This window comes from Saccopteryx leptura, chromosome 5 (genome assembly GCF_036850995.1).
Source record: "Saccopteryx leptura isolate mSacLep1 chromosome 5, mSacLep1_pri_phased_curated, whole genome shotgun sequence".
Taxonomy (NCBI): Eukaryota; Metazoa; Chordata; class Mammalia; order Chiroptera; family Emballonuridae; genus Saccopteryx; species Saccopteryx leptura.
In genome coordinates this window covers 114556590-114563931 of record NC_089507.1, presented here as the reverse complement: position 1 = coordinate 114563931, position 7342 = coordinate 114556590, and the positions used below count along the sequence as shown (strand labels likewise).

At 37.3% G+C, this 7342-nt stretch overlaps 1 pseudogene; it reads left to right on the top strand.

The window, feature by feature from the left end:
• Window positions 1-1748: 1748 nt before the first annotated feature.
• LOC136406542 (prostaglandin E synthase 3 pseudogene) lies at window positions 1749-6862 on the top strand (annotated as a pseudogene).
• The last annotated feature ends 480 nt before the right edge of the window (window positions 6863-7342 follow it).

The following is a 7342-nucleotide window of genomic DNA, read 5'->3' as shown; positions in this document are numbered from 1 at the left end:
TATTTTTAAATACTTAAAATATAGCTATTATAGATAAACAATCTTCCCATCATTTTCATATTATTCTATTTTTCTGATCTCCAATCCTTAACTACTTTCTTTCTCTTCTTTAAATTATCTTCAACATATTTACTGAACACATTCCTTAAAGATTTAGTCTTTCAATGCAACTCATAAATAGTCCTTTTGTGTCCACTGATAGATTCTTATTTTTAGTACAAGACCTCACCTTTTCAGGGACAAGCTGCTGAGTCACTGATTCTTCCCTTCATGAAATTTCAATCTCAGATGATTTAGATACAGGTGTGTCTTTCATGATAGAAATCATGGATAAATTGGGTTTGACATTTACGAGCATAGTTTTGAGGCCTGAGTTACATTTGGTCATTAGAGAATCTGAAAAATATCACACTGGTAGGTTTGGATCATTGTGTGTCATTAACAGCCTAGATGCAGAAACTTAATGCCATCTTCAGATGGCCTTGCTCCAATGAGGGGAACTGCGTTGGGCAGTTCCAAATCCATAAGACAGCTGATTACACTTGAATTAAGGAAAGTAACCAATAGGATTGCAAGAAAGTCTGTTCACCTTGAGCTTGAAAACCTTCAATACAGAATTCTTGAAATCAGAGTGTAGTTTTCAATGCATTACCTACTCCATGAATACTGCTGCTTGAATTAGATTACGTGTAGTTTAGTCATTGCTTTGCCTTTGCCACTACACTGAAATATAGTTTTAAATGGCCAGCCATGATTTCCCTAACTTGGAAAAGCCATTTGGCCATGCCCAGCCTGTCCTACCTATCTATAAATGTTCAGGCTTCCACATATGGATCACACAGCACATACAAGGCAGTCCAAATCTGTTAGCCGTGGGATGATTCATCTGGTGTTTTCAGTAATCTTCACAATTAATTGGGTAATATCTGAATCAATAGTTCAATGATACAATTTGGTCAGGAATGTGACCAAGCTTTCCTGATTATTTATCTAGTCATGTTTACTTCTAGGACCTCGTCACAGAACTAGTGAAGTGTTGACTAATTAATGTAAGTAACCATATAACATAGTTATATGAAAACAATTCATGTAAACATAATTGTACAAGTAATAAGGATTGGGAGCCTTTAACACAACAGTTACATAATTTGTCATTCATATATTTTACTAATGCATTGACAATGCCATTATTTAAGATTGTTATATCTACATACAATCTATCTATCTATCTATCTATCTATCTATCTATCTATCTATCTATCTATCTAGCTAAAGAGGGAAAGAGAGAGAAAGGTGCACAAAGATCTAAAACATGAGGACAAACACTTTAATAGAGTTTGGGAAATTTTTTTCTTGTCTTGTAAATAAAATAAAAAGAAGTATTTCATGAAAAAGAAGTTATATTAATCTGATATAAATATACTTTATCTTAGCCAAAAGGCTAAGAAGCAATTAATCTGATATAAATACATGTAAATAATATATTATTTAAATATAACTATCACAACCCTTGGTGGCTGGCACACATGCATGTTCATTCCTTTTTCCTACCTTCTCCTGTTTTCCCGATGGCAGGAGCAACTCTCCCCACACTGTACATGCTGGGGACCCAGGTGGAGCCCCTGTTGTTATCATCTGAGGGAAGTGAGAAGAGGCCACACCAAGGGTCAGGGAGAGGAACCCATGGCCCAGTCCTGCTGCGGGAAAGGCCCGCCCACCCATTCTTTCAACCCCCTAACCCGTCCACAATGCAGCTTGCTTCTGCCAAGTGGTATTGAAGGGACTGTGTCTTCAATGAATTCAGTGTTGAAGACAGTAAAAATGTTAGTGTACAATTTGAAGAATCTAAACTTACATTCAGTTGTATTGGATGAAGTGATGATTTTAAACATTTTCATGGATTAACTGTATCGATCTAAAGGATTCCAAGCATAGAAGAACAAACAAATCAATACAACGTTGTTTAGGAAAAGAAGAATCTGGCCAGTCATGGCTAAGGTTAGCGAAAGAAAGGGCAAAGCTGCATTGGCTTAGTAAGGGAATCAGTAATTGGGAAGACTGGGAAGGTGGTTCAGATGGAGCCATGTCTCATTTTGATTGTGTCTCTGAGGTGATGAACCACGCAGGTGGTGATGAGGGTGCACATTTACCAGAAGTAGATAGAGCAGATGATTGACAAGGCAGTGATGATAAAAGTATACAGCCCTGGAGAAAGGGATGTTGCCCTCACTGAATTTTGAGAAAGAAAATAACTTCTCTGCAAGATTTCCTAACTGAGAGAATTCCTGAGTCCATAGCTCTATAAAGGCAGAGGCTACATTTGCCTCCTTCAATGTATTTTTTCAACCTGTTTACTTTCTGAAAGTCTTCATTCATTATATGGACTAATTTTAAGTCAGTGAAGGCAATCCCCTTATGCATGAACATTTCTCAGACTTCCAGGATGCTGTTGAGGTCCTAAGCATTAATGATACAGCAGTTGTGAGAAATAAAACCTTTTCACCTAGGCCTTCTTTGCTTCATAGATGCTGACATGACAGGAAGCTCTGGAACTACAGAAACATAACCACGTTTCAGATTTTAGAACATGGACTTCAACTGGCTGAAATAAATTGGTTGATACCTTACACTAGTGACCTGCTATTCTTCTGCTATGTTATTCTACCAAAATTTCATTTTTTCAAAAATGTACTTCCCATTATTGTACATAAGTGATCACTTGTTGGTGTTTCAAACGTACTTTGAACAAGTGAGTGCCCCAACTTAGACGGTGTCTGAAGCCTGGATATGTGGCATTGTTTGGCCCTTAAACTTGTATATCTCAGTACAGAGGATGAAGAAAGGCTGTATACATTGTCGCTTGAGAGTCTGTACATTTAGACTGTATTGGTATTGGCAATGTCAGTATGGAAAATGAGTGAAAGTGTTAATGTGACATTAAATTTTTTATTTCTTTTTTGGATTAGCTTGTACCGGGACTGAAAACCTCAATTTATGTTCATGACAGTAGGGATCTTTATAAAACGTCTACATTCTTTCTAATGACTTTTTAAAAATTTAATACAAATATATTGAAATATCTCAAGGAATATATTCTCTAGTTCAACACCTTCTTTCCACCACCATTTTGCAGCCTAAAAGACCAAGACCTACAGTAGTCAAATATTAAATTTTTTATTAAAGCATCTTTATATATATATATATAATGAGTATATATATATATATATGAGTACTTATATAAAGTATCTTCACATATAAGATTATTTTGAAATGCTTGACAATAGTTAAGATTTAAAAAGGAATTTAAAGTATAACAAGCTCAACAATATAAGGATCAGCAAAAAATTGTGACATCATTATTTAATTATAAAACAGTTTTTGTATGATTTTATTTTTATTCCATGTGCTTTTTCATCCGACAAAAAGCTTATGCAACTCTTCAAGCAGAGAACCTATTTAATACCTGAAGATTAATATCTACCTGTAGCCTTTAAACAATGCTTGTCATGTTTTTCATTCGTGAAGCAGACTCATATAGAAATTAAGTTTTCCTAGACTGTGGTTGTGAATGAGAGCCCCGTGCAATGTGTCCATGCCAACACTCTCTGGTGGGATGCTTGCTATCACTTTAATTGTTTTAATGATAAATTCCCTTTAGAAAATGGAAGGATCTGTTGACAGACCAAAACAGGAAGTAACAATGGACTGTTTAGACTTGCAAATGATGGAACATTTAATTATTCCCAAATAACATTCCCTGGTAAGGGTATGATCATTAAATCCATCATTCTTCAGTTTATATGCATGAAACATTTATCATGTCCTTTTTCAGACAGGAGTCAGTCATGTAAAATAGACTTTTGGACCATCTATTTCAACATGACATTTCATCAAAAGCCTGAAATTTCATTTATTTTCTGTAACAGAGATAACGTGCTGGTAAATGATATGGTAAGACCGAAGAAAAAGTAAAGTGGAATCCAGCTTCCTACAGAGATAAATGCCAATCCCCCTCAGGACACTGCCACTATTGAAAGAGAGAAATAGGAGGTAATATGTCAACCACAGCAGCCCAGGTAAGAGTCATACTCTTTAGATATGGATTTTTTAAAAATGTATTGTTATTGGAACTCTGAACTTGTTGACAAATTAATTCACATTTAGACTCAAAACATCGGCAGCAAAATCAAGACAAAAAAATAAACTGAACTAAATATACTTGAATTCTTTCTGTTTGTCTAAAATACTGAAATTTTTTCTCTCATCTGAGAGATAAATGTCTCAGAAAATAATGTTTTATGAAATTCAGAAAAAAAATTTTCTCTAGGTTCTCATTTTTAAGAGGTATACATTGTAACAGGTATTTATTATTTTAAGTCTGATTAAAGTTACACTTGGGACCTGGACAAACATTTCATGGGAAGACAAGTGCAAATAAAAACAAAATAATTCTCCTAGAGACAGCCCCTCCTCTCAGGGAATGCTGTGTCACAGGTGCTTAGGAAGGAGTTAAAAGCAAATCTCTCACAAAGGACCTTGAAGGGAAAGGCCTCAGCTGAGCCCCTTCTCTCACAGTCATTTCAAGAGCAGGAGGTCCCGGCCTGGGGAAGTTAAGTGACTGGCCCAAGGCCACATGCTGATAGCACAGTCAGGTCTGGAGTTCATACTTCCTGACACTAATTAAGATGTCATTTCATTTCCTTATGCCACCAATAGAAAATGTGTGTGTCTGTGCATTGGGCACACAAGCCAACAAAAGTGTCTATGAAATTTTTACCACACTGTGAAATTGAGAGTGTCTAATAGTCTGTCCTAATTAACTGGGCCAACTTTAGGAAAATTTCCAACTAGTGTTGCTAAATAGTTTTGGACATCCTATAAATGGTATAGAAGTCTTAATCATCTTTTAAAAAAGTACTTGTGAAGCACTTGTGAGGAAATATTCAAGAGCGCTGTGTTTAAAATATGCTCAAAAACTATAATCAATTATATATCTAACAACATGTAGACCTTATGTCCTCAGATCTGGTCTTTTAAACTTGGAAAGACTTAGCTGTCTTCCTTGACGTTCTTTCCCATCCCACCATCCTACCTCTGAGCCTTGTCATCTATGCACTGGATGTCAGCTCTGCATCAATGATGGTGCATAACAAGAAAGAAGAAAAATATTTAAGATGCTGAGTGGTGGAGTTAGCATGGACTATATTTCACTTTTCTTTCCCCCTATTGTATCTACAACATAGAAATAGGCAATCACAAGCCTGTGGAACTTTCTTCAGGATATAACTAACTGACATGTAACCTTGAAAATGGCCAGTCAACTCTTCCTTCTCATTCTGGCAGAAGAAGCTTAGTTCATTCATTCTGAAGTAAAAAAAAAAAGGTAACTCACTCTATTATTGTCCCAATACAGAGAGAAGATGCTTTTTTTTCCTTACAAGAGAAATAGAAATGAATATCGGTAGACTGGCATGCACTTTTCAATACTGTGGTGAGTTAGCTGACTGATTTCTAAATAAAGGATATAAATAAATAGCAAGTGTACCATTGGTGACATAGGTGTAACCTGCTCATTTTCTCGTAAATGGACCAGCAAAGCAAAGAGAACAAACAGCAAGAGAAGATTTAAGCAAGGACTTCAGATGCTACAGGAAGCCACAAGGCACTTGATAAAGCATCCTATTCATGGGGAAGCTAGAGAGGTAACCATCAATTGTGTACAAGGTTGCCATGTCTGAAAACCAAACTCCCACCATGTGGACTGGTGTTTTGCACACATATGGACTGTATAATCAAGCTCAACATGTGTGTTTTCTCACAATGATCAGTGTTTGCATGTTCTCTTTGCTGGCACATGGCATGCTGCAAGATGCTGCGTGTAGACCCCACCTCACATAAAATGTGCAACATCTATGCTTAACTTCCAGCTCTTGTCTCAGTTTTCTCCTTTCTCTCCCATTAAAGTAGCATGCAACCGTGTCCTCGTGTGTGTGCCCTGTTTTCATACACAGAATTTTGAAATGGGTATCCTGGAAAGTGTTGAAGGAACAACACCTTTTGCCTGATGAAAGCAGTTTACAGTAAGCCTACACATCTACAGACATTTGTTGGGAAAAGAAAGAAAAAGGATTGCTAGACATTTCATAGAACTAGGTGCTGAAATGGTCCTAGGAAAACAGGGTTTTTCTTACTGTGATAAAACACTGTCACATCCAGCTCCCTAAGTAATTAGGTGTCTTCTTTCCTTCCTCTCCAATTCCCCAGACTCCTCCCCTTCAACTCATTCAGTTTTCTACCATGTCACTGAAACATGTTGAGAATCTATTCTTTTGCTTCTCGAAAGCCCTGCCTCAATTCAGTGTCCATGCCATTTTCCCTGCTCTCACCTCCCTTCTTCCCTCCCTCATCTTAATTTGTGGCAGAAGGTAAAGGTAGAGTAGGTCAGTGGGTAGGCAGCTTCCACCTCTGTGAACCTCTGTTTCCCTGGTTTGGTTTGTCCTGCCTCCATGGCCATAAGCATCCCCTAAAGGAAGGGAGTGATTTGCAGAAGAAAAATGGGCGTATTCAGTGTGCCACTGACACAAACGTGTAGAAATGGAGAAGCTAAAAATTTAATCATGGGAAGGCATTCAGGAAGCTGAGGGACCAATGGTTATGGGTGATCCACTTCTCTCAGGGTGAACACACCGGAAAAGGTCAACGTGAAAATCCAGGCAGCAGCTCATGTCTGTCCTCAGAAGCTGGAAGCCAAGCGCAGGCCGAGGGCTACCAAGGACACAGAGCTCTAGGGAAGTCAGTGCAGGGACGGGGAGTAGACACATCGCAGAGTGTTCCAGAAGCAGAGAGACTCTCAGATTCTTGAGGTCAGTTAGGGCTTTGTAAATTGATACATGAAGACTAAAGTGGGGATTATATTCTGTTCTGGGTTGCAGAAAAAAGAAGGTGGAGAAAGTCAGTGGCTTATGAAGACTCCCATCGGCATCCCTCCCAGGGCCTCTGGCTTCAAGAGAATGGGAGCCAGAGTTCAACACCTGATAGATCTGTGCAACCCCTCCCACCCAGGGAGCCAAATGACTTTTTGTTCTTCACATTTAATGTTTTTTTTCTCTTTTTAAACTTTTCTTAAAAGTAAGAACATTAAGGCCAGGCAAAAAATATATAATATCTATCTATCTATCATCTGTTTATTTATCTATACAGACACACATTCATACATATATATGTATTCTTCTAATCTAATATATAATTTATATTTGTGCTTATATAATATGTATTCAAATGTAAATGTATGAATTTATCTATTATATACCTGTCATACCTGAAGAATTTGGGAAATTCATTT